Here is a 22,655-nt window from a genome sequence, read left to right as displayed (position 1 = left end):
GGGGATATAGTCAACGGGACGTTTATTCAAGATAAAGGTACCGTGCGCAACTCGTACCTTGCTGGAGCCGGTCTCCCTGCTATGGCGGCACCTGAAACTGAAGCGATGCGGGCTACTTTGCTTGTGCTGGGCAGATCGTTTGAGGCCTGGGGTACTGGATCAGGCATGGGTCGGCACGGTCCGGCCCACGCATTTGGACCCCAGCGGGGTTGCTGCAGCAGTGGTGGCACATCAAGCAATGCCGCCACCCGCTGGTAAAGCATATGGGGCCATGGGCTGGGCCAGCAGAAGGATGCGCTGGGAGCAAAGCGCGGAGGCAGGAGAAAGAGCCTGCCCGCACAGCTCCCTGAGATGTCCCCAGAAGTAGAGGAGGTGAGCGGAGTGAGCGGATTCCCAAGTGTGTGCCAGCGCCACAGTTGGCAGTTGCCGGTATTAATGAACAGGGCAATGAACTCCCTGGGGAGAGCGGGCCACTGGACCTTTTCAGAGGGCCCCCCCGGGAGCAAGATGGAGCGGCGAGCAGGCAGCCAGGGCCCCGCATTAAAGAAGTCCAAATGGGCTGGGGCCCAAGGCAATGAAAGTTTGGCAGGGCCTTCAGCCTGGCAAAGGGGAGTAGAGACAGAGGGCCCAAGTAAAGTGGGAGAAGGGGATTTTCCCCCGTCCTTACCCAGGTGGGAGGGCATGGACCTTGAGGCGTGCATTAAGGAGCATTGCCACCTCATTCAGGAGTCCAAGGAGTGGTGGGCCAGGATGTGTGAGACTGGGGAGCAGGCAGCAGCGGTTGCCTGCGGGTAGAGTGAGAGGAACCCCCTAGCTAGTGCTCCATGGGAGGGGGCACCTGAGACAGGAGGGGGGCATGGTTGGCAAGTGGGTCTGGGTTTCTGATAGCCCGGCCCCGGAGAAGGGAAGGGGGATCAAAACTGACAGGAGAGGCTAGTAGAAGCAGCAGGTGGGTCCGCGGTGGCCTGCCCTCCAACGTGGGATCGTGCAGCTACCAAAGCAGTGAAGGAGTGCGCCGGAAAGGATGTCACGACTGCTAAGGGTCAGAAGAGAGGGTGTATGATGAGGTGTGGGGTGCACCTTAGAGTGAGGCTGAGAGTGTGCTGGATTACGGGGATGAGAGTGATGAATGCGAGGAAGGAGATGTGTGTGATGAAGAGGAGGAGCCTGCGACACACTCTAAAGCTATGGGAAAGGCAAACAGAAAGATTGGTATTTTACAGGAGGCAAGTGCAGCCAAAAACAGAGTGAGGCCCGCGGAACAAAAGAAGAGCGGCAGCCGGGGCAAGGACGAGGAGGTCCAAGGCGGACTCTCAGGTAATGGGTAATGGTGGACGGCATGGGACGGGGGGACAACAGTGCCAAACGAAAACCCTGCCGATCAGTCGGTGTGGGTGAAGGGACAGTGAGAGATTTGGCAACAAAAACAGGTGCAGCTGCGGTGCCTGCTTTGGATACAGGGAAACCAGGTGCCAAGTGGAAGAGACCGAAGGGAAAGAGGATAAAACGGATGATAAGCATCAATCAATCAATCAATCAAAGACATTTATAGAGCGCGCTACCTACCCGTAGGGTCTCGAGGCGCTATGGGGGGGGGGGGGGGGGGGTGCCGCTACTGCTCGAACAGCCAGGTCTTGAGCTTCTTCCTGAAGGAGAGGTGGTCTTGGGTCAGGCGCAGGTCTGCCGGGAGGGAGTTCCAGGTCTTGGCGGCCAGGTAGGAGAAGGACCTTCCTCCTGTGGTGGCTCTGCGGATGCGTGGGACGGCGGCGAGGGCGTGGCTGGCGGATCGGAGGTGGCGTTTGGGAGCGTAGAAGTTGATTCGGTTGTTGAGGTAGCTCGGGCCTTGGTCGTGGAGAGCTCTGTGTGCGTGGGTAAGGAGGCGGAAGGTGATTCTCTTGTTGACCGGGAGCCAGTGCAGGTCTCTTAGGTGTCCGGAGATGTGGCTGTGTCGTGGGATGTCGAGGATGAGTCTGGCTGAGGCGTTCTGGATGCGCTGGAGCCTCTTCTGGATCTTGGCGGTGGTTCCGGCATAGAGTGCGTTGCCGTAGTCCAGTCGGCTGGTGACGAGGGCCTGGGTGACGGTCTTCCTGGTCTCTGTGGAGATCCACCAGAAGATCTTCCGCAGCATGCGCAGGATGTTGAAGCATGACGAGGAGACGGCGTTGACTTGCTTGGTCATGGAGAGGGAGGAGTCCAAGATGAAACCCAGGTTGCGTGCGTGGTCCGTCGGTTTGGGTGCGGTGCCCAGGGCGGGGGGCCACCAGGAGTCATCCCAGGCGGAGGGCGAGGATCCCAGGATGAGGACCTCCGTCTTATCTGAGTTCAGTTTCAGGCGGCTCGTCGTCATCCACTCGGCTACCCCTCTCATCCCCTCGTGCAGGTTGGCTCTGGCGGTGGCGGGGTCGTTGGTCAGGGAGAGGATCAGCTGGGTGTCGTCGGCGTAGGAGATTATGTTGAGGTTGTGTTGGCGTGCGATGGCCGCGAGGGGGCTCATGTAGACGTTGAAGAGAGTCGGGCTCAGTGAGGATCCTTGTGGGACGCCGCAGATGACTTTGGTGGCCTCTGACTTGTACGGTGGTAGGCGGACTCTTTGTGTTCTTCCGTCGAGAAAGGAGACGATCCATTCCAGCGCCTTCTCCTGGATTCCGACGTTGCTGAGGCGCTGCACTAGGGTGCGGTGGCAGACCGTGTCGAAAGCCGCGGAGAGGTCTAGGAGGATGAGGGCCGCTGTTTCCCCGTTGTCCATCAGGGCTCGGATGTCGTCGGTGGCGGCGATGAGGGCGGTCTCGGTGCTGTGGTTGGCACGGAAACCGGACTGTGATGGGTCGAGGGATCCATTCGTCTCGAGGAAGGCGGCCAGCTGTTTGTTGACGGTCTTCTCGATGACTTTGGCTGGAAACGGGAGGAGCGAGATGGGGCGGTAATTCTTGAGTTCGGTGGGATCTGCTGTAGGTTTCTTCAGTAGAGCGCTGAGTTCGGCGTGCTTCCAGCTCTCGGGGAAGGTGGCGGTGTCGAATGAGGTGTTGATGATGTCCCGCAGGTGGGGTGCGATGACAACGTCGGCTTTGTTGAAGACGTGGTGAGGGCAGGGGTCGGTAGGAGATCCGGAGTGGACGGAGTTCATCGTGTGGACGGTGTCTTCGGTGTTGACCGGGGTCCAGGCGCGGAGGGTGGTGGTGGGTGGAAGTCCTGCGGTCGTGGCGTGCGTCGGTTGAGTGCTGAAGCTGTCGTGTATGTCCGCGATCTTGTTGTGGAAGTAGGAAGCGAGGGAGTTGCAGAGGTCTTGCGAAGGGGTGATGTCGTTGTTTCCGGCGTTGGGGTTGGAGAGCTCCTTCACGATGTTGAAGAGTTCCTTGCAGTTGTGTGCGTTGTTGTCTAGTCGGTTTTTGAAAGCTGTTTTCTTGGCGATGCGGATCAGTTGGTGGTGTTTCCGGGTGGCGAGCTTGAGGGTGGTCCTGTTGTCCGGCGTGGGTTCCCTTCTCCAGGCTTTCTCGAGGGCTCGGCAGTCCTTCTTGGAGCTCTTGAGTTCGTCGGTGAACCATGGAGCTCTCTTACTGCCGGGTCTGCTGGGCGGGGTCCTCAGTGGGGCGAGTTCGTCTGCGCAGTTGCTAATCCACTTCGTGAGGTTGTCGGCGGCCTGGCTGGGGTTCGCTGAGCTGGCCGGAGGGTGCTGGCTCAGGGAGGCGGCGAGCTGGTCGGCTGTGATCTTGTTCCAGCTTCTTCGGGCAACCTGTTGCTGTTGGTGGTGGGTCGTCGTTCTTCTGAAGGTGAAGTGGATGCATCTGTGGTCTGTCCAGTGGAGTTCTGTGGCGTGGCTGAAGGTGATGTCTCTGCTGGATGAGAAGATGGCGTCGAGTGTGTGTCCGGCGAGGTGGGTGGGGGTGGACACCAGCTGCTTGAGTCCAAGGTTGGCGAGGTTGTCGAGCAGGGTGCTGGTGTTGCAGTCGTTGTTGTTCTCCAGGTGGAAATTGAAGTCCCCCAGGAGGATGTAGTCAGCGGAGGGGAGGGCGTGCGGGCTGACGAAGTCGGCGATGTCCTCGCTGAATTGTGTGCGTGGTCCCGGAGGTCGGTAGATCAGGGTGCCTCTGAGGGTGGTCTTCGGGTCGGTGTGGATCTGGAAGTGCAGGTGTTCGGCGGAGGGTGGGGTGTTGTCGGTGCTGGTCGTGATGCGGATGGTGTTCTTGTGGATGATGGCGATGCCTCCTCCCACCTGGTTGGTGTTGCGGTCCTTCCGGGTGATCTTGTAACCTTCAGGGATTGCGATGGCGATGTCGGGCGCTGAGGAGGCGTTCATCCAGGTCTCCGTGATGAAGGCGACGTCGGGGGCTGTGGTGTCGAGGAGGTTCCAGAGTTCGATGGCGTGTCTGTGGACGGAGCGGGTGTTGAGCAGGATGCACTTGAGGTGGTTGCTGCTGGTGCTCGGCTTGGCGGGTGCTGGTGTCGGGCAGGTCCCGATGCAGGTGAATTTGCAGGTGTTGCAGCTGAAGGGTCCGTGGGTGTCTCGTGGGGTGGCTCTGCAGCATCCCGGGACTCGGCCGGTGTTGAGTGCGATGAGGGTGGCGGCGGTGTACGTCAGGTGGGTCGGTCGGGGTCCTCGTGGGCCAGGGGTCCTGGCACTGGGCACGGTCCAGGCGCGGACGGGCGTAGACGGGCTTACCTTTGGCGCACCTTCGGCGCACAACCGGCGCGCCCGCTGCGCGTGACCGCTGCGCGTTCGCACGGTCGCCATTTAAGGCAAAGTGCGCGGGTGGGCGGAGCAGCTGGGAGGCGGGAGCGGGGAGGGAACAGAAAGAAAAAAGGGGCGGGGACAGCGGTGGTGGCGGGAGCGGGGAGGGAAGGTGGAGGGCGGCGAGGTAGGCGGGCAAACAGGAAGGAAAACACTATCACGGGCAAGAAAACAGATTAAAAACCAGGCACAGAAGGGAAAATAACAGCGTTAACACGGGCCGAAACTGACAGGAAAAACAGGCACAAGTGTCGAACAAAACAAGAAAAACAAATCCAAAACAGACAACAGCCGGGAGAGCCGGCAGCGAGGCAGGCAGCGAGGCAGAGGGCAAGGCGATGGGGCACACGCAGCAGCTGGTGGCCGTGCGGCGCGGGGGTGTCCCACAAGTGGGTCACACTCACCTGCGTCGCACGGTCGCCATTTAAGGCCAAGTGCGCGGGTGGGCGGAGCAGCTGGGAGGCGGGAGCGGGGAGGGAACAGAAAGAAAAAAGGGGCGGGGTCAGCGGTGGTGGCGGGAGCGGGGAGCGGGGAGGGAAGGTGGAGGGCGGCGAGGTAGGCGGGCAAACAGGAAGGAAAACACTATCACGGGCAAGAAAACAGATTAAAAACCAGGCACAGAAGGGAAAATAACAGCGTTAACACGGGCCGAAACTGACAGGAAAAACAGGCACAAGTGTCGAACAAAACAAGAAAAACAAATCCAAAACAGACAACAGCCGGGAGAGCCGGCAGCGAGGCAGGCAGCGAGGCAGAGGGCAAGGCGATGGGGCACACGCAGCAGCTGGTGGCCGTGCGGCGCGGGGGTGTCCCACAAGTGGGTCACACTCACCTGCGTCGCACGGTCGCCATTTAAGGCCAAGTGCGCGGGTGGGCGGAGCAGCTGGGAGGCGGGAGCGGGGAGGGAACAGAAAGAAAAAAGGGGCGGGGTCAGCGGTGGTGGCGGGAGCGGGGAGCGGGGAGGGAAGGTGGAGGGCGGCGAGGTAGGCGGGCAAACAGGAAGGAAAACACTATCACGGGCAAGAAAACAGATTAAAAACCAGGCACAGAAGGGAAAATAACAGCGTTAACACGGGCCGAAACTGACAGGAAAAACAGGCACAAGTGTCGAACAAAACAAGAAAAACAAATCCAAAACAGACAACAGCCGGGAGAGCCGGCAGCGAGGCAGGCAGCGAGGCAGAGGGCAAGGCGATGGGGCACACGCAGCAGCTGGTGGCCGTGCGGCGCGGGGGTGTCCCACAAGTGGGTCACACTCACCTGCGTCGCACAGTCGCCATTTAAGGCCAAGTGCGTGGGTGGGCGGAGCAGCTGGGAGGCGGGAGCGGGGAGGGAACAGAAAGAAAAAAGGGGCGGGGTCAGCGGTGGTGGCGGGAGCGGGGAGCGGGGAGGGAAGGTGGAGGGCGGCGAGGTAGGCGGGCAAACAGGAAGGAAAACACTATCACGGGCAAGAAAACAGATTAAAAACCAGGCACAGAAGGGAAAATAACAGCGTTAACATGGGCCGAAACTGACAGGAAAAACAGGCACAAGTGTCGAACAAAACAAGAAAAACAAATCCAAAACAGACAACAGCCGGGAGAGCCGGCAGCGAGGCAGGCAGCGAGGCAGAGGGCAAGGCGATGGGGCACACGCAGCAGCTGGTGGCCGTGTGGCGCGGGGGTGTCCCACAAGTGGGTCACCAGCATCACAACAAATTACCATACATGAGGTTGACAATGCCATTGGGGTCGCATCTGTCGATAAAACCAGGATAGGGAAACATGAGTATGTCGATTTTTTCAAATTGCTCCATAGAGGGATACAGGCAAAGGAGAGCTCCAAGGATAAAGAGTGGGATTTGACTAGGAGGCCAAGGGTACCCATTAACATGGAAAATTGGACCTTGGCTTTCCTCATTTATCAAAATCACACAAAAAGATGAGGGGTGAGAGGATAAGAATCCCTCTTCGGCCTCCCGCTCAGTATCTTAAACACACAAATAGAAGAGGGATGATAACTCTACGTGGTGGTGAATGAGTGTAGGGGAAATACACCAAGATAAAAAAACTGCCCTCACAAACAACAAGCTGTGTCATGCTTCATCATAGGGCTGCTAACACACGTCCGCGCAAACCAACGCTGGAGGTAGAGCAATAGGGAGTAGGAAGACAATACAATATACAGTGTAGGATCACAAGTGAGAAAAATGTGCAGAGAAGGTGAATAAAACTGGTATCAGGGAGTCCTTGGTAAAATTTAAATGTAAGGCACCCTGTCCAGATTTAAAACGAAAAGAATGTGGATGCTGGGTTGGGGAGCTTATAATGAGACGCCAACCCCTCCACTCTGCAAAAGCGTCGACATGTTTCAGCAAGCAAAATTACTACCCCGGCTTTCTTCAGGACTCTCAACACTGTGATCCCTAGGTGCTTACCCTACCTCCTTTAAATCCAGGAGTGATGGGGAAGTGCTCGGTTGAAAAGTAGTAGAGCCCCTTGCTCTTGGAGAGGAACCTATGGAATGGTTAAAAAACAAGAAACAAGTGAAGTGTCATGTGATGTGCCCTTCGTACAACAAATAATAAAAATGCGGTGCATCAACCCCACAGACTTATCCCAACCAACTTCAATACACGGGCACACCCACTCAAACTTATACAGGGGGGTGCCACACAGCATTATGACTCTCAAATTAGTCTCACTCGATCGTGTATGCATAAGTCATAAACACGTTGTTAAAAAAAAAAAGGATTTTTGAAGTGCACACTCTATTGAATGGATCTATCTCCGCCCATCCTTCCGTCCTAAACCACTCGACCTGCGTCCCCCGGAAATGCCAGACAACTAGAACGCCCATGGAGTTTTAACCCTTATGTGCACAGTGCCGGTGTCATCGAAAGTAATTATCGGAAAGACCATGACAACACATAGAATGAAACTACCTGAATATATCGATCTGTTTTATGTGTGTTTGAAGAATTTACTCCTTTCATGTAAAGTACTTATTAAAACATGATGCGTGAAGGCATAAGTGCACATATGCTACATCTACATAAATGTGTATTACATCTATATAAATGACTGACTGACTGACTGAAACATTTATAAAGCGCACTTATGCCGTGGCGTCTTGGCGCTAGGAGGACCAAACACACAGCGCAAAATCCTAGGGTCTTGGAAAAAGGAAGGTCTTTATCTTTTTCCTAAAGAGAAACCTGTTGGGTTCCAGCCTGACTATCTCCGGAAGAGAGTTCCACAAATTAGAGGCTTGATAAGAAAAACCAGCTCCTCCCCATCTAGATCTTTTAATTCTGGGGACACAGACCAGCCCTACGTTAGCAGACCTAAGGGTACGTATGGGTTGGTACATGGGAAACATCGATTGAATGTCCACAGCTCCACTTCCATAGATTGCCTTATGCACCAGGCAGAGAGCTTTGAATTTTACCCTCTGGCACACTGGAAGCCAGTGCAGCTGTTTAATTACTGCTGAGGTCGGATGATGTTTGGGCAGATCATGGAGTAATCGCGCTGCCACATTCTGGAGGGATTGGAGTTTTTTCACCTGCCCCTTACCTATCCCGAGATAGAGCGCCATTAAATAATCAATTTTTGAGAGGACAAGGGCTCCAACCACCGTTTTGCGGAGAGACAGCGGGATAAAAGGTAGAACTTCCGTAAGATTTTCAATATAAAGAAACAGGCTGAAGTGACTTGATTAACTTGAGAGGTGTACTTTAGATCTTTATCCAATACCACTCCCAAGTTCCTTGCCCTGGTTACAGGGACTGGACAGGAGCCTGCCTCAGGGGGCCACCAGGTTTGGCTCCAGATGGAGGGAAGTTGGCCAAACTCTATAACCTCGGTCTTATCAGTATTTATCTTCAGGAAGTTCCTAGTCATCCACGCCATTACATCAGTAAGACAGTTCCGGAACCTCTCGGCTGTTTGCCCGACATTCTGAGACATGGAGACCACTAATTGAGTGTCGTCGGCATAAGACACCAGCATTAAGCCATGTTCAGTGATTACCTGTGCCAGAGGTCTAACATACAGATTAAAAAGAGTAGGAGACAACGCAGAGCCCTGCGGTACTCCGCACGGGAGATGGAATAATCCCGATTGTACACCATTCCAGTGAATCTGTTGCTCACGCGATGTTAAAAAGGAGGTGAGCAAGGTTAAGGCAGTATCTACAATGCCCACATCCTTCAGCCGCTGCACCAACACCGAATGGTTTACAGTATCGAAGGCCGCGGTCAGATCGAGCAGGATAAGTGTGGCTCTACCTCCCCCATCCATCACCTTCCGAATCTGTTCAGTAGCCATGAGCAATGGTGGAGTGAGACGAGCGGAAACCATGCTGTGTGGGATCCAGCAAGTTGTTCCTATCCAAATAATCAGTTAGTTGTAAATTCACAGCTTTTTCCAAGATCTTAGAAGGTAGTGGAAGACAAGAAATTGACCGATAGTGTTTTACGTCTAAAGGATCTAGGGCGGGTTTCCTCAGAATAGGCCTAATACATGCTTTTTTCCACGGCGTGGGAAAAACCCCAGAAGCAATGATGGCATTAATAAGAGGTGTCAGAAAAGAACTAATCTTGTGAGGCAGTAGATGTAAGATGTAAGGGGGACATGGGTCCAATGGGGAACCAGACTTCGTTTGGAGCAACAGATTGGCCACTTGGTCCTCTTCCAGGGGCGCGTAGCGAGCTAGCCTATGTGGAAAATCCCGATAATTCGGGGATGGTACAGTCATGTGTTGTTGAGCACCTGCGGTAGTCAGAAGAGAGTTGTATACCATTTGTACTTTATACTGAAAGAACAAAGACAGTTGCTCTACAAAGCTTTGATCTGGCTGAAACCTCTGATCACCTGGACCCTTAGCTAGCTCTGCTACTGTTTTAAACAGCTCCTTAGAGGAGCTAGTAGCCTCCGTGATCTTTGCGGTGTAATATACTGATTTCGCCCGTTTTATCGCTGCCTTATACTCTTCCAGTATACTATTGTACCCTTTCTTATGCTCCGTACTATAATCAGCTCTCCAAATTCGCTCCTTACGTCTACACATTATTTTTATTTGCCGCAGCTCATCCGTGTACCAGGGTGAAGTAACCCTTTTATTGTGGGAAGATTTAGTAACTTCCGGAGCATGCAAATTAACAGCTGATCTCAGCCATTCTTCAAAATTATATGCTGAGATGTTGATGTCAGACGTCACCTTAGGTGGCTTAGTCTCCAAGGTAGTCAGCAACTCATTCTTTCTAATTTCATTGCAGGGACGGGACTTGGATATCTCTAACCTTCGTCTACGTCCTCTCGTTGCTGATGGAAGTTTTATACTAAAATGGATTGTAGAGTGGTCAGACCACAAAGTGGGTAGGACACTCTCGACTTGAAGCTGCTCGTGATTGGTAAAGATGCCGTCCAGTATATGTCCGGCTATATGTGTAGGCTCTTCAACTAGTTGTTTTAGGCCATAACTTGCCAGATTATCCACCAAATTAGAAGTATCAGAGTTATTGTTGGCCTCTAAATGAAAGTGAAAATCACCCAGACCGGTGAAAGTGCGATAATCCAAACAGGATTCTAAAAATGCCTGAAGAGCACTTATAAACAGGGATCTTTCCCCCAGTGGTCGGTATATTAGTAGCCCATTAAAAAGTTCAAGATCTTTGTACTTAATGACAAAGGTTAAAGCATCCGCTTCTACCGAGAGCTGAGGCAACATCCGAACAGTGAAACACGATTGATATATAATAGCGATCCCTCCACAATGTATAAATGTTTTATGAAGTGTGAAGATTTTTTCTCCTTTCTGGAAACGCACTGTTCTTCAAAAACATTAAGGCTCACTGAATTGATAAGTGTTGGTTAGAGTATTCATTTAAATGGGGAGGGACTGGTTCCCTGAACGTCTATTTCTTCCCAATCTCCTGAAGGGGGGGGAGCAAAATTGAAAGTGAATACCTCCCTCAAAAGTAACCAAAGTTCTTTCTAGTCATATAACGGGCTGTTATGATGAGGGTGCCCTACTAATACTCACTCTCCCAAACGGCCGGTAACAATAGTTCAGGAATAATAGAGGCTATTCCAGGGGATGTCGTCATTCAGTCCCCTGGAAAAACTACGAACCCTGTAAATCCACTTTTGCTCTCGTATGAACAGGGCTCTTTCTGGATTACCCATACTCATGTTGATGTTAGGTTTATCAATGACAGTCCAGAAGAAATCCTCGGCCGAGTGATTCTTCTCTTTAAAATGATTTGTCAGTCTGCTTATAGTCCGTTGGCATCTAAACGTAGATCTGTGCTCCATGATTCTTGTTTTGACCCGTCTGGTGGTCATTCCCAGGTACATGAGATCGCAGGGGCATTTCAGCATATAGATTACATGGGAGGAATAACAATTTGTATGTCTCCGCTGTTCACACGGATGGGTCAGACCAACATCTACTGATTTGGTGTTGGCTGTAAGGTGGCACACGTCGCACATCCCGTATCTCGTGTGACCAGTCACTGGAGGGAGGGACCAGGTCAAACATTCTTCCTCTGTGCCCTCCTGTCTCAATCTGTGATTTCTCTGTCTTGTGTGCACCAGCATGGCTCCTCTTGAATGAGAACAGGGGTTTCTCAAATGCAAGCCCATTGGAATTTAAGATCTTCCAATTCCGTAAAATAATTTTTGGGATGCTGCTGGAAGCTGTGTTAAAAGTTGTAACACATACTTTTCCTTCCGTAGATGGTTTATCATTTGGCTCGAGGAGTGTATCCCGGTGGCAGTTGCTATCTCTTTTGCACGCCCTTTTTACAATCTGCCGAGGATAGTTCCTCTGTAGAAGTTTCATTTGTAGGGAATCAGCTTCCAACCTATAGTCTGCTAAACTTGAGCAATTACGCTGAAGGCGTAAAAACTGTCCAACAGGGAGATTCTTCCTCATTTATGCCAGCATTTATTGGGAGCGGCATTTGGACACGGCAATTGCATTGCTAAAATACATGGATATTATCCGTAATGCACAGATGCATTTTGGGGGTTTCGCCTGGTTGAGCTATGATAAAGAGGTCAGGGCCAGGGTCAGTAACAGCCCTGATAAACCTTGGGGGGAGGGAGATCAAGAGTTATGGATGCAGTGGATGTTCTCTACACAATCTTCGACATCCACGCATATGGCCAGGGGCCTACCTGTGAGATATCGATCCTTTCAGGCACGTCCCCCTCACCAAGGAGCGGCTGGGGCTAATTTTGGGGCAGAAGGAGCCGTTTTTACACCAAAGCTGACATGGTCCACTACGGTAGCATGGTGGAACTTCAACAAAGGTTTTTGTTCCAGGCACCCATATAAGTTTAAACATGAATGCAGGTGTGGGAGGAGGCATCCACTCACACAATGTTTTACCATTAGCCACTAAGGGATGGGGCAGTCTGGGCCAAAGGTCCCCTACACCGGTTAGTGTTGAGGCCATGGGACCGTGGCTCTCGATTTATCCTGACAGGGAGTCGGATCTATGACTACAGTGGGGTTTCAGCAAGGGTTTTCGGGTAGGATATCATGGTCCACGGGGGCACAGATGGACAGACAACTTGAAATCAGCTAAAGAATTGCTGCAGGTGGTAGCAGCAAAGTTAAAGAAAGGATGTCGAGAAGGGTCGGATTGCTGGTCCTTTTTATAGATTGGCCCCCGGAGGACTTGATCATTTCACCTTTGGGGGTGGTACTCAGAAATAAGCTGTGAAATTCAGAATGATTCACCACCTATCTTGGCCAGAAGGGGGTTCAGTCAATGATTTCATAGCGGAAGAGGACGCCATGGTGCTATACGCCTCAGTGGATGATGCCATCCGCTTGGTGCGAGTGTGTGGGCAGGGGGCGGAAATGGCAAAATGCAATGCCAAGTCTGCCATTAGGCTACTGCCCAGTATATTTTCCGCTACTAGGAATGCAATTTGAGGGTGCCATCTATGTGGACAAAGTCTTGCCGATGGGCTGCATAATTTCCTGCTCCCTGTTTGAAATGTTCAGTACATTTTTGCAGTGGGTCTTCACGAAGAGTGGTGGCCACCAGGGGGTGTCTCATTACCTGGACGATTTTATGTTCATAGGGAAAGGAGCCTCCGGGGAGGGAGGGCATTACAACACTTCGAAAGACTAGCACAGGCCTTTTGGGTGCCTTTGGTGCCCCAAAAAAACTGCCGGGCCAAGTTGCAGATTGATCTTTCTGGGTATTGAACTCCACTTGGTACAGTGGGTGGCACGGCTGCCTGAAGAAAAAGTGGAGGACATCCAGGCTTTTCTTCTGCGGGTGGTGGGTGAGAGGAGGAATACGCTGAGAGTGGTGCAGAAGCTGCTGGGTTTTCTGAACTTTGCATGCAGGGTGGTGAGAGTGGGGAGAACGTTTTGCAGGTGCCTAGGCATGGCAATGTCAGGGGCGGTGTTGCCGCAACACAGGGTGAGAATTTCGCTGGGAGTCAGGGCAGATTTGGGAATGTGGCAAATTTTTGGGATGATTTCAATGGAGTGTCACTGGATTTTGTGAAGGAGAACATGGTCTGGCAGGTTCAAATATTTTCAGATGCAGCAGGATCTTTGGGTTTTGGACTGTTCTGAGATGGAAGAATGTGTGCAGAGAGTTGGCCAGCGTATTGGTTGAAGCAAGGACGGAGCATTGCATTCTTGGAGTTTTTTCCACTGTTGGTAGCACTGGCGGTCTGGGGTGCTGAGCTGCAAAACTGGACGGTGTTGTTCCATGTGGATAATAGGACAGTGGTAGAATTGGTGAACAGGGAAAGGGCGAGGGATTTGAGAGTTTTGCGGCTGTTGTGAAGAGTCATGCTGATGTGTTTGTGATTGAATGTTGTCTTTTGAGCTCAGCATGTGCCGGGGGCCAACAATGACATTGCGGATGCATTGTCTCGTTCGCAGTGGCAGCGATTCCGGGGATTGGCACCAGGAGCGGAGGAATGCAAGACAGAGTTTCCATACGACATCTGGGCTCTGGGGGAATGAGAGTGATAGGCCTGGTCGAGAGGTCATTTTCAGAATCCACAAGACGGAGTCACAGACTGGCATGGTCTGAATTTGGGGAATTTGTGGGTCAATCCATAGATGCACTAAGCCTGACAGATCAGGAGGCTGAGCAGAGGGTGTTGATTTTTGTTCAGAGTTGCATTGATAGGGGATTATCGCATTAAACAATAGCTGGGAAATTGGCTGGGGTGTCTTTCTATAGCAAGTTATATTTACGTTTTGATCCCGCCAAGGATGAGATTCTGAGCAGGATGTTTAAAGGGTGGGGGCGGGTACGAGGGGGGAGGGTGTGCTGAGGGAGGCCATCACGTTTGAGTTGTTGCAAGAGTTGTTGGGAGTTTTGCCAGAGTGCTGTAATGACCCATTTGAGCTGTCGGTTTTTAGACTATGCATGATTTGGATGTTTTGGGGGGCTTTCCAGGTCTTGTTGAGGATGACGCAACAGGTGGGGGTGTCTTACGGGGAGGTGCCCCTTGACCAAGGTCGGTTGGGAATTTGGTTGAGTCAGTCCAAGACAGATCAAGTGGGCAGAGGGAGCTAGGTGTGGTTGATGAAGAGTGGGTGCTGGGATGTGTGCCCGATGCAAGAATGAGGAGGTAAAGAGAGTAGGTGAAGGGGGGGGGAGTAGGGAGGGTATAAAGGTCCAGGGGAGGAGGATCAGGACTCTTCCTGACACCTAGCATCACCAGTAGGGGAAAGAAAATTTAGTCCACCCACTCACCCTACAGGTTGTAGGCGAAGGGCAAGGGTTTTGTTCTTAGCATGCCAGTTTAGGACAGGTTGCAGGGCAAAGGTGGTACGGTACTTTGGAGGGGTGGTGAGTCACATACGGGTGGATCCATCCCTCAGGGGGGAAGGGTACACAGATGACTGATAAAGGGGCGCGGGAGGCAATGGGCAACTAAAGAAATTCAAGAGGGGATACTTGGAGGGCAAGTCAAGTTGATGATGGGGAGATGAAGGAGGTCCCTGCGTGAAAGGGGAAGTGTGAAACAGGTGAGATGGTTTGAGAGGGGCGAAGGGACAATGAGTATGTATGGTATGATAAAAATTATATTTGCATTTATATACTGTTAATAAAGTTTAACTGTTGCAACCTTGTCTTAATAAATGGCCTTTTACGCTTCAAGTAACAGTGTGGAGTGTAGTTATTGCGCAATAGTTTCCATTTTTGTACTCGGTCCTGCATCTAGAATGGGAAAAGTAAAATGGCGATGCATTAATATACAACCGGATATAGTGTAGAAAGCCAGGTCTTGATTGACTCCCTACACTTAAATATGGACGTGCAAAGTACAAGTTTACTCCTGCAAAGTTAGCAATTTGCAAAGTTTACCACGTTTCAACGTTTGGCTAGGTCAAAGAGTGAAGTGCTAGACTTGGAGGATAGTCTTGGGTAGAACGTGTATTTCCGCTGGCACACATACTTACAATAAATAGAATGTCTATGTAGCGTTATTTTTTTACTTTATTTATGTTAAGAAAGCTATGCAAAAATTGATGAAACTTCATTTATATTACTCGTCAGTCTGGCAAGCTCTGCCAATAAATCCACTGGTGGTGAGACGCAATCCTAGGGGGAGGGTCTAGCCAAGTGCCTAGCTTGCTTTCTAAATGAGCACAAACCTCATAGCCTAAACTACCCCAGTCTCTTAGATGCCGTTTAAAATAAATAGTTCACCGAGCTGCAGAGCGGTACTGTGCCGCTCGGGTGCCAATCGTGCCTGGCAGCAGTTTCTTTTTCTTCAGCTGTGATTTGAGTGGGCTTCGGTGGCAGTGTCCAGTCCGCAGAGACGCTGGCTCTCCTGGATGTCTTTTTTGCACAAGGACTGTGTGCCAGACAAAGTGGCTCGCAGGTCTCATGCATCCTGTGTGACTGGCTCAGGGTGCGGGCCCAAGACAGACACTGGTGGGTTTACCATGCAGCACTAAGCACCACGGAGGGAGGAACGCTGGGGTGCAGCATTGCTGCAGAGGCTCACAGAACCTCATGCACAAATCAGCAACAGAGGCTCATGGATCGTCACGCACAAATCAGCACTATGGCGGGAGGAACTCTGTGGTGAAGCACTGCTGCAGAGGCGCACGGATCCTCATGCACAAATCAGCAGCATGGCAGGAGGAACGCTGTGGTGAAGCATTGCTGCAGAGGCGCACGAATCCTTATGCACAAATCAGCAGCATGGCAGGTGGAACGCGGAGGTGAAGCATTGCTGCAGAGGCGCACGGATCCTCATGCACAAATCAGCAGCATGGCAGGAGGAACGCTGTGGTGAAGCATTGCTGCAAAGGCGCACGGATCCTCATGCACAAATCAGCAGCATGGCAGGAGGAATGCTGTGGTGAAGCATTGCTGCAGAGGCGCACGGATCCTTATGCACAAATCAGCAGCATGGCAGGTGGAACGCTGTCGTGCCGCATTGCTGCAGAGACTCACGGATCCTCATGCATAAATCAGCAGCATGGCAGGAGGAACGCTGTGGTGCAGCTTTGCTGCAGAGGCGCACGGATCCTTGTGCACAAATCAGCAGCATGGCAGGAGGAACGCTGTGGTGATGCATTGCTTCAGAGGCGCATGGATCCTCGTGCACAAATCAACAGCATGGCAGGTGGAACGCTGTGGTGCAGCATTGCTGCAGAGGCGCACGGATGCTCGTCCACAAATCAGCAGCATGGCAGGAGGAACGCTGTGGTGCAGCCTTGCTGCAGATGCGCATGGGTCCTTGTGCACAAAACAACAACATGGCAGCAGGAACGCTGTGGTGCAGCATTGCTGCAGAGGCGCACGGATCCTCGTGCACAAATCAGCAGCATGGCAGGAGGAACGATGTGGTGCAGCATTGCTGCAGAGGTGCACAGATCCTTGTGCACAAATCAGCACTATGGCGGGATGAACGGTGTGGTGCAGCATTGCTGCAAAGGTGCACGGATCCTTGTGCACAAATCAGCAGCATGGCAGGAGGAACGCTGTGGTGCAGCATTGCTGCAGAGGCGCACTGATCCTCATGCACAAATCAGCAGCATGGCAGATGGAACGCTGAGGTGCAGCATTGCTGCAGAGGCGCACGGATCCTCGTGCACAAATCAGCAGCAGGCAGATGGAACACTGTGGTGCAGCATTGCTGCAGAGGCTCACGGCTCCTCGTGAAACAAATCAGCAGCATGGAGCAGGAAGAACGCTGTGGTGCAGCATTGCTGCAGAGGCTCACAGATCCTCGTGCATAAATCAGCAGCATGACAGGTGGAATGCTGTGGTGCAGCATTGCTGCAGAGGCGCACGGATCCTCGTGCACAAATCAGCAGCATGGCAGGTGGAACGCTGTGGTGCAGCTTTGCTGCAGAGGCGCACGGATCCTTGTGCACAAATCAGCAGCATGGCAGATGGAACGCTGAGGTGCAGCATTGCTGCAGAGGCGCACGGATCCTCGTGCACAAATCAGCAGCAGGCAGGTGGAACGCTGTGGTGCAGTATTGCTGCAGAGGCTCACGGCTCCTCGTGAAACAAATCAGCAGCATGGAGCAGGAAGAACGCTGTGGTGCAGCATTGCTGCAGAGGCTCACAGATCCTCGTGCATAAATCAGCAGCATGACAGGTGGAATGCTGTGGTGCAGCATTGCTGCAGAGGCGCACGGATCCTCGTGCACAAATCAGCAGAATGGCAGGTGGAACGCTGTGGTGCAGCATTGCTGCAGAGGCGCACGGATCCTCGTGCACAAATCAGCAGCATGGCAGGTGGAACGCTGTGGTGCAGCATTGCTGCAGAGGCACACGGATCCTCGTGCACAAATCAGCAGCATGGCAGGAGGAACGTTGGGCTGCAGCATTGCCGCAGAGGCTCCCGCCTCCTCAGCAATACGGCAGGAGGAATGCTTTGGCTCTCTTGATCTTCAGGGGAGATATCCAACTGTCCTTCCTCTGCTCGCAACCTTTCTCTACAGAGGTATTCAGAGCTCTTCCAAGTAAAAGGCGACCTCTGGATGAAGGTCCTCAATAAAGGCCTGGGCTTTGTTCCGACCAATATGGGTGATGCGTTTACTCTCCAGTGCGAGCTAGCCAAGTTTTTCCGAAAAATTAGACTGCACTTTTTCTTTCAAGATAAGAGTCATGAGGATACCGCACTGGAAGACGGTGTGACGGACAGTGGCCTCAGGAATAAATCCACATTTAATCCACCTGCACACTCCTTGCCTCCTCATGTTCTTGCTTTTGAGACAGCCGTTACCAAAGAAACCTCTGCAATGATGACTAAACCAACCCGTCAGTATCACAATCTACCCAACCTAGAGAAGCAGGCTCTGACTTCTCTGTCCAGAAACTCCACAATCATCATTAAACCCGCCGATAAGGGTGGGGCGATTGTGATTCTTGATGCCTCTGACTACAAAACTGAGTGTTTAAGACAGCTCAGTGACGAGAGATTTTACATAATCCTCAATCTGGACCCCACATCCCGCATCAAAAAAGAAATCTCAGAACTTGTTCATGAGGCAAAACTAGAGGGATGGATTTCAGCACGAGAAGCAGAATTTTTGGTGACGGAACATCCGGTCACCCCTTACTTTTACGTTCTGCCCAAAATTCATAAGGCTCAACGTCCTCCCCACGGTAGACCTATCATCTCTGGGTTGGGCTCGCTACTGGAACCCCTCTCAACATTCGTTGATGTATTTCTTAGACCTTTGGTTAAAACCATGCCAACATACCTGCAGGATACCAAAGAGGTCTTACAACTGCTTCCAGGGTTAGACTACAATACTAACACGGATTTCCTCGTCAGTTTTGACGTAGAATCTCTATACACCTGCATCCCTCAGACAGAGACCCTCGAAGCCATCAGAGGGCTCCTTGAAGCCAACAGTATCGGGTTGAGCTCACCAGTGGGATTCATCATGGAGTGTGCCAGGCTGGCCATGACTGAAATTTTTTTCCAGTTCGAACACCAACTTTACCTACAAACATCAGGTACATCTATGGGCAGTGTTTTTGCCCCCAGCCTGGCCAATCTGTATGTACACTTGTTCGAACAACAATGTGTCTTATGCACTGACAACCCCTTCCGTGACTACATAGTCATATGGAAACGTTATATTGACGATATTTTCGTCATATGGCGAGGGGACTATACAACTCTAGAGACCTTTCACCTTTGGCTCAATGACCAGAATTCCTTCCTCAATTTCACCATGGAAGCAAGCAAGCTGAGTTTGCCATTTCTAGACCTTCTCATCTTCCCCACTGCCAACGGACTAGGGAGTGAGCTGTATACCAAACCTATGGCAAGGAATTCTCTCCTGTCATACGAAAGTTTCCATCCTAAATCACTCAGATCAGGTCTACCATTTGGGCAATTTCTCCGTTTGAGACGCAACTGCTCTGATACAGACAAATTTAAAGAGCATGCGGACGTTCTCTCGAGGAATCTAAAGGCCAGGCAGTACCCCTCGAAACTGATCAAACAATCGTACAAGCGGGCTAGCAATAATAACCGGGATGCCCTACTAGAACCACCTGTACCCAAGGCTCCGCTGGACAGACTGACATGTGTCCAGACGTTCAGCACTCACTCTAACCAGCTACAGAAAATAATACGGAAAAACTGGCGCATTCTAAATGTGGGACAGGTACATCTCAGTCCTCCGCTTTTTTCGTTTAAGAGGAGTGCGAATCTGCGAGACACACTAGTACACACGCGCCCAAAAAATACAGCGATCTCTAAGACTAACACCTTGTGGAATTTGCCACCTGTTCAAGGGCATCATGCATGTGGCAATTGCGCAGTATGCCCTAACACCAGACATACTACAGAAGTTGACATCGGGACAAACAAACCCTGGAGGCAGATTAAACATACTAACTGCAATAGTGAGAGGGTAATCTATTTGATCACTTGCCCCTGCGATTTGAGATACGTGGGTATGACCACTAGAAAGGTCAAACTTAGGATAATGGAACACAAAAGCACCATCAGATGTCAAAGGCAGGCAACCCGCATGACTAGACATTTTGTGGAATTCAAACACAGACCTGACGACATCAAGTGGACGATTATAGAACAACCCTTTATCCCGTCCCACATAACTGACATTTCCACTTTCCTGTTCAGAAAGGAGCAACGTTGGGTTTTTACACTCAGAAGCGACACGATAGGGCTTAACGAGTCAATTCCTTGGACTTCGTTGTAATACTGCAGGGTCCTTGCCCGTCCAGTTGACGATGGGGGCTTCTCTCCTTGCCTCTTGGCTTTAGTCTTGTCTCCCGACACAGCGTATTAGTGGAATAAATACAAGATCCCTAGTTGTATCCATTGGTATTTTAATCAAGGAAGAGAAATCTGGGCTATTGTTACAATTTTTTCCAACCTTTTTCACTGTGTCAAAATTCTAAGTGTACAATATCTCTACAGTCAGAGTGACACTCTTCTTTATGGTAGCCTGAAATTCACTCGGACATTCCTAGAGAGATGTGTCCGGCATATGAATCCCCGTCCAGTCGTACACAGAAAGATGTGTGTTCAGTCCACTGGCAGCCTACCAAGAGCGTGTTCAGAACTTTCTGCTCTTCTGACTTTCTAAGTGGCTTGATTGATGTATAGGCTTGTTACCAAATTGCTACAACTCAAGATGCGTCCATTCTGAACGCATATGTACATGTAATGTCTTGTTTTCCTAAGGTAATATCATTAGACTTTACGTGTTTTGCTTTCTATACACGATCTGAGATCAGTTTACTGTTTCTTATAACAGGGACATACCGGACCGAGACTCTATTCTTAGGATACATTTTGTCCTACTTAACACGTAACTCCAGTCAAGCGCTTGCCACACGATTGCTGAGACCACAATCCCCAGCATTCTTTGCGTTTTAGACGCACACTTGGCTTACGGGTTGCGTCATCGCGCCTCTGCTTGTTGATTGGTCTAATTGTCCGGTGCGTCATACAGTCAATCCCTATGAGGGGCGGGCTTACTCTGTTCCGGTTACACTCGGTACAACCAGGAAGACGGTCCGGGGTAACGACGGACAGGTAAGCCTGCTCTCCGTTTATTAACATACAACTGAATGGTCTCTTCTCCGAACTCTATCCTAGAGACTGAGCTTTGAGCCATCACTGGCAGTACTCAGAGGCGTGCTCCGGCACTCGCTTGTTGTCGGCGATCTCATTGACATTTATGCAATGGACATGCTCACTTAAGGTCCTGGTCAATTCGTTTTCCAGTAGAATGTCAGCATGGTTTTGTCCATCTTGGAGTTAGTTAACATACCTATGTCTGTTTATTGGTTTTATTGGTTTTATAGTCATACAGCCTTTTGCTCAAACAGTTGAATATACCATCCTCTGTTCTTTATGGCATTGGTTAGTTCTTTCTCCCCCTTTTTCTTGTCTTCTAGAGCGTTGCCTCACGCCCTGAGTTGTAACCAGGAGTGTAGGTGTATCCCTGACTTTTTGCGGGTAAGAAGACATTGCAGTTTGTACGCATGACAAATGTTTATGTATGAGACATTTGTATTATGTCAAAAAAACGTAGTAGACATGTTCAGCACATTTCATTCATGTATTATTATTCTGTTTTGCCTTCAGGTGATTAAGTTACATCACTACGGTGCCACATATCCACAGATAAGTAGGTACTTTGGTAGGTTGTATCGTTCTCTTTCATCCCACTCATCACTTATTCACATTTTTGCAGTAGTGTTACCTTATGGTCCTGACGAAAGCCACTGTCATTGGGTAGACACAGGGTGGCTGAAACATGTTGACCCACGAGGGCGCGGCCCTATAACATTTGTGGACGCGTTTCCCTCATAATTTCTGCTGTTTTTAGCTTGATGCCATTGGATACAGAATAAAATTATTTTTCCAATGATAATCAATTTTAAATCACTTCTTTATTCCACACACTGCATCTAGATTCACCACACTTATGGCAGTCTTTCTCATTCTGAGATAATTCGTCCTCCCAACTACAGGAATCAAAACATCCCTGAGCTCCTCCTTGTTACAGTAATCGAAGGAGTTGTAGCTCTATAACTACACCAGGTGTAGTTATGGAAGGTCCCAGATGATGAAGCATGCCACCTCGGTGGGTGATGGGACTTGGCCCTCTTTATGAGGACTTTTTTCATGTCTGAACGTGCTGTCATGTCGCTTCTTTTCTTTTGAGAGATCGATTCAGACCCGCAGACTCTACTTGTTGTGTTAGTTCAAGTGATTTGGGGATTTGTCTGCGCAGGTCTTTAAAAATTCCCTTAGACCCTATAACCAGTTGTTTTGTATTGACCTCTGGATGATACAAAGGAGCTAGCGTGTATTCCGAAACAGTGATAACTGGTTTCAGCCAATTGTCCACTTTGATATAAGGTGTTCCCCGAACCTCTGGGGGACTCAATCATTCAAACATGCATTTCCTGCGGCTGTCGCACTGCTCATAGGACACCAGCTAACAAGGTGGCCTGGCACTTTGGTCTTGTAGAGCTCTGTTCACTCAGGCACTGTTGGTGGGTCCTGTGATGTTAGCATGAGCGGGACAGAGGATGTGCGGGAGGAGCAGGCCGCCCCTCTTTCTGTGGGTGTGCAGCTTTGGTCTCTCCCTCCCTTGGCCACAGTCCTTTGTTTACGTTTTGCACTGCTCAGGCTGCAGGCAACAGCTGGAACTAACATTGTCCACGAATGGTGAACACAAAGGGTCCCTCCTGCTCAATCCATATTTATGTCTCTATAAACCGCACATATCCTCTATGCTTCAGGTTTGAGTTTGCAGGTAGCCCGGAGAGTACAGGGAGACCGGCAGGGAAGGAACATAGCATCTCTGGCTACTGCTAGACACCAAGAAGCTTTCTGCAAAGTATGAGAGTTACAGAGGAAGTCCTAACCTATTGTTATCCATGCTCACACATCACTCAGGGGCAATCAGAGGTTCT

The sequence above is a fragment of the Triturus cristatus genome, chromosome 1_2, assembly GCF_964204655.1.
Source record: "Triturus cristatus chromosome 1_2, aTriCri1.1, whole genome shotgun sequence".
NCBI lineage: Eukaryota > Metazoa > Chordata > Amphibia > Caudata > Salamandridae > Triturus > Triturus cristatus.
The sequence above is the reverse complement of the archived record's forward strand: the minus strand, read 5'-3'. Positions refer to the sequence as shown.